Below are 5,611 nucleotides of genomic sequence, written 5' to 3' on the forward strand. Positions count from 1 at the left end.
ATAGCATAAAAGTCGTAGCTATAAAAGCCTAGGCTAGACCAACGTAACCTAACCAAGCGAATCCTAACTCAACTTATGCTGACACGACCACTACTGCTAGAACCCCAGGGCCAAGCAGAATATGTCAGAGCACAGTAGGGTGCAGAAATCCGCCGAATAACGGTGTATATCACGAAAGCCAAATCTGTTAGTTCCTTACCCGGACAAAACATAGCCCAGCCGAAACCAGCCGAACCAAACTTAACGTGCGGAGACCACTATTACTGTCTTCCCGAGAGTCGAGCAGAGTATAGCATAGCAATGAAGGGCGTAGACATCCTCCGAATATCAGTGTATAGCGCAAAAGTCAACAACATGTTGTCGTAACCTGTCTAAACTTAGTATAACCGAACGTAACTTAACTTAACATTCGTGCCGAGGCCACTATTGCTGGCCAACCCAGAGACAAGCAGGGCATGCTAGAGCACATTAGAGCGAAGAAAGCCACGGAATTGCAGTGTATAGCACAAAGGTCAGGGATAGCGCAACCTAACCTTACGTAACCCAACCTAATCAAACGTAGAATGACTGAAACTGACGTGCCGCCACCACTATTGCTGCCCTTCCTCCAGTCGAGCAGAGCATAGTAGAGCAAAGTAGAACACGGAAATCCACCGAATAACAGTACATACCTCGAAAACCATATCTATCCAAACATAACCCAAGCAAACATATCCGAACCTAGCGTAACCTAACTTAGCACAACGTGCCGCGGCCACTATTTCTGGCATCCCCAGAGAAAATCTGGGCATAATAGAGCACAGTTGAGGGCAGGAATCAACCGAACAACAGTGTATAGAACAAAAGTCAAAGCCATCCTGTCCAAACCAAACCTAACGTAACGAAACAGTACCTTACCTAATTGAACCTATCGTGCCACGAACCCCATTACTGGCCACCCCAGAGTCGAGTAGAGTATAGCAGCGCAACTAAGAGCAGAGAAATCATCCGAATTGTAGTGTATAGCACGAAAGTCAAAGTTATCCCGTCCTACCCTATCCAAACGTTACAGGACCAAACGTAACATAACAAAACCTATCGTGCCTAGACCACAATTGCTGGCTTCGCAATCGCCATGCAGAACATATTAGAGGAGAGTGGAGCGCAGAAATACACCGAATAGCAGAGTACAGCACAAAAGACAAAGATATCCTATCCTAACCGAACCAAACCTAACATAACCGAACGTAGCATGACCCAAACTAACGTGCGGCGATCGCTATTGCTGGCGTCCCCAGACGTTAGCAGAATATAGCAGAGCACAGTAGAGGTCAAGAATCCACCGAATAGCTGTCTGCAGCGCAAAAGTCAAAGCCATCCTAACCAAACCTAACCCATCCTAACCTAAGCTTACGTAACATATCTAGAACTATCTTGCCGCCATCTCTATTGCTGGCCTCGCCAGATCCAAGCGGAATACACTAGAGCACAGTAGAGCGCAAAAAGCCACCGAGTTGCTGTGTATAGCACAATGATCACACATATACAAGCCTGACATGACCAAACCTAACCTGACCAAACGTGTAATAACTAAACCTAATGAGCCGAGAACCAATTCTCTGACCTCCCCACAGCCAAGCATAACATATTAGAACGCAGTAGGGCGCAGAAATACACCGAGCATAAGGTTACAACGCCAAAGTCAAAACCACCCTAATCAAACGTAGCCCAAGCTATCCTAACCGAATGTAACCTGACACAACCTTCCGTGACACGACCGTTATTGCAGGTCTCCCCGGAGTCGAGCAGTGCATAGTAGAGCAACGAAGGGCGCAGAAGTCCTCCGAATATCAGGGCATAGCACAAAAGTCAAAGTTACCCTATCCTAACATAACAGAGCTTAATATAACCAAACGCAACCTAACACAACCTAACCTGCCTTCACCACTATTGCGGACATCCACAGAGCCAAGCAGAGCATTCTAGAGCACAGGAGAGCGCAGAAATCCGCCGCACTGGCGTGCAAGGCACAAAAATCACGGATATCCTAACCTAACCAAACCGAACGCAACTAATCCCAGCCTTACGTGCTTGGCCCACTATTGCTGCCCCCAACTCTAAGCAGGACATATTAGAGGATAGAAGACCACAAAGGGCCATATGACGGCAGTGTATAGGACGAAAGTCAAAGATAATACAACACAACCCAAACAGACCTATCCTAACCAAACGTAACCTAACCCATAATAACGCGCAGCGGCCACTATTTCTGGAATTCCCAGAGCAAAGCAGGGAATATTAGGTCACAGTAGAGCGCAGACAGCCTCCAAATAGCAGTGTACAGAGCAAAATTCAATGCTACACTATCCTAACCCTACCAAACGTAACATCGGCAAACGTTATCTATCTTAACCTAACGCGCTGAGACCAGGATTGCTGGCCTCCCCAGAAGCAAGCAAAGCATTCTAAACCACAGCAGAGCGCAGCAATCCGGCGAACATCAATCTACACCACGAAAGTCAAAGAAATCCGAGCCTAACTCAGACTAACGTAACCTAAACAAACGCAGACTGAATCAACCCAACGTGCCAAGCACACTATTGCTGGAATCCTCGGATTCGAGCAGAGTGTAGTAGAGCAGCGTATAGCGTAGAAACAGTTCTAATAGCCGCGTATAGCACAAAAGTCATAGCAATCCTGTCCTAACCTAACCAAACGTAACCTGAGCAAACGCGGCCTAACACAAGTTAACGTGGCAAGGCCACTATTACTGGCCTCTCGAGCGCGAAGCGGATCATATTAGAGCAGAGTAGAGTGCAGAAATCCATCTAGTAGCAGTGCATAGCGCAAAAGTCAATGTTATCCTGTCCTAACCTACCAAAACGTAACATAAGCAGACGTAACTGATCTCTGCCTATCCTTCCGTCACCACTATTGCTGGCCTCCGCAGGGCCAAGCAGAAGCTATTAGAGGAGACTGAAGCGCGGGAATCCATAGAATCGCAGTGTGTAGCAGAAACGTCAAGGATACCCAAACCTAACACAAGCTAACATAACGTAACCTGACGTAGCAAAGCTCAACATAACGTGCATCGACCTCTATTGCTGGCCTACCCAGTGCCAAGCAGATTAGTGTACAGCACAGTACAGATAAGGAACCCACCGAATAGGCGTGCATGGCACAAGAGCCAAGGCCTTCCTCTCCTACCTTACGAAACGTAACATAGACTAACGTAGCATTGCTGAACCTTGCGTGCCGAGACCACAGTCACTGTCCTCCCCAAACTCGAGCTGAGTATAGTACAGCACAGTAGGGCGCAGAAATCCACCCAATAGCAGTGTATATCGCAAAAGTCAAAGCTACCATCCCCTAGCCTATCCTAACCTAACCTGCCCAAACGTAACATAGCTCAACCTAACGTGTCGAAGCCGCGACCTTTATCCTCCCCAGAGCCAAGCTGTACACACTAGGGCACAACGGAGTGCAGAGATCCACCGAAAAGCAGTGTACAACACAAAAGATGATGCTACTCTGTCCAAACATACCCTGACCCAATCTAACTGAACGTAACCTGCATCACCATATTCAGCCGAGACTACTATTGCTGGCCTTCCCAGAGCAAAGTTGAAGGCATTAGAGCACTCTATGGCGCAGGTATTCACCTAATGGCAGACTATAGTACTAAAGTCAAAACTATCCTCACCTAACCTAACTAACCGTAACATGACAAAGCGTAAAATAACTCAACCTTGAGTCCCGCGACCACTATTGCGAGCCACCCCAGAGCCAAGGAGAACACATTAGTAGAGAGTAGATGGCAGAAAACCGTATATTCGCTGTGTATATCAGGTAATTCGAAGCCAACCGAACCTAATCCAAACCAGCAGAGCATAACCAAACAGAGCATAAATCAATCTAACGTGACGAGACAGCTATTGCTGCCCTTCGCAGAGACAAGCAGACCATGCTAGAGCACAGTAGATCGCAGAAATCCACCGAGTTGCAGTGTACAGTACAAAAGATAAAGCTATTCTGTCCAAACTTACCCTCACTCAATCTAACTGAACGTAACCTGCCCCACCATATCGAGAGGTGACTACCATCCCTGGCATTCCCAGAACCAAGTTGAAAGCATGAGAGCACTCTATGGCGCAGGTATTCACCTATTGGCAGACTATAGCACTAAATTCAGAGCTATCCTCTCCTTGCCTAGCCATTAGTAACATAACCAAACGCAACATAACCCAACCTAACGTGACCCGACCATAGTTACTGGCCTCCACAGAGCCAAGCAGAACACATTAGTGGAGAGAAGGACGCAGCAATCCATAGAAACGCAGTGCATATCAGAAAAGTCAAAGCTACCCGAACCTAACCCAAACAAACCGAACATAACCAAACTTAGCCTAACTCTACCTAAGGTGTCGAGACCGCAACTGCTACCCACGCGGAGCCAAGCAGGATATACTAGAGCACAATAGAGCGCAGAAGTCTACCGAATAGGAGTGTGCAGGACAAAAATTAGGGCTACCCTAACCAATCTTAGCCTTACCCAAATTAACCGAAATTAACCTGACACAACATTAAGTGCAGAGACCACTACTTCTGGTACTCCCTGGGGCAAACTGAAAATATTAGAGCCCTGTAGTGCGCAGGAATTCACCTAATTGCAGACTATAGCATCATAGTCGAAGATATCGTCTCCCAACCTTGCCAATATTAGCATAACCAAACGTAAGCTAACACAACCTACCATGCCGCGATCCCAACTGCTGGCCCCCAAGAGGCAAGCAGAACTCATTAGTGGAGAGTAGAAGGTAGAAATCCATAGAAACGCAGTGTACCTCAGAAGAGTCAAAGCAACACATCCCTAACCAAAATCAACAGGACATAGCAAATCATAGCCTAACTCAGCCTAACGTGACGAGTCCGCTATTTCTGCACTCCCCAGCGCCAAGCAGGACATACTTGTGCACAGCACAGCGCATAAATCCACGAATAGCGTAGTACAGCACAAAAGTTAAAGCCCTCCTAACCAAACTTGTCTTACCCCAGCCTAGACGAACGTAACCTGGCCGGACATAAAGCGACGAAGCCACTATTGCTGGCTTTTCCAAATCCAAGCTGAAGATATGAGAGCACAGTAGGGCGCAGGAATCCACCTAATAGCAGCCCATAGCACTAAAGAAACAGCTATCCTTTCCTAACCGAAACGACAGTAGCATAACCAAACGTAACATGGCACCACGTAACCTGACGCGACCTTTATTGCCGTCCTCCTCACAGCCAAGCAGAACGCTTTAGTGGAGCGTAGAACACAGAAATCCGTAGAATCGCAGTGTATATCTCTAAAGCCAAAGCTACCCATACCAAACCCAAATCATCAGAACTTATCCAAAAATATACTATCTCAACGTAACGTGCCGAGGCCACCATACCTGGCCCTCCCAGGACCAAGCAGGTAGTATTAGTGCACTGCCGGGCGCAGCAGTCCACCTAATTGCAGAAAATAGCGCTAAAGTCAAAAGTTATAATCTCCTTACCTAATCATACGTAACATAACGAAACGTAACATAACTCAACCTAAAGCTCCGCGACCACTGCTGCTGGCCTCCCCAGGGCCAAGCAGAAC

Source organism: Eufriesea mexicana, unplaced genomic scaffold, assembly GCF_001483705.2.
Source record: "Eufriesea mexicana isolate 0111107269 unplaced genomic scaffold, ASM148370v2 scaffold2808, whole genome shotgun sequence".
Classification (NCBI taxonomy): Eukaryota; Metazoa; Arthropoda; class Insecta; order Hymenoptera; family Apidae; genus Eufriesea; species Eufriesea mexicana.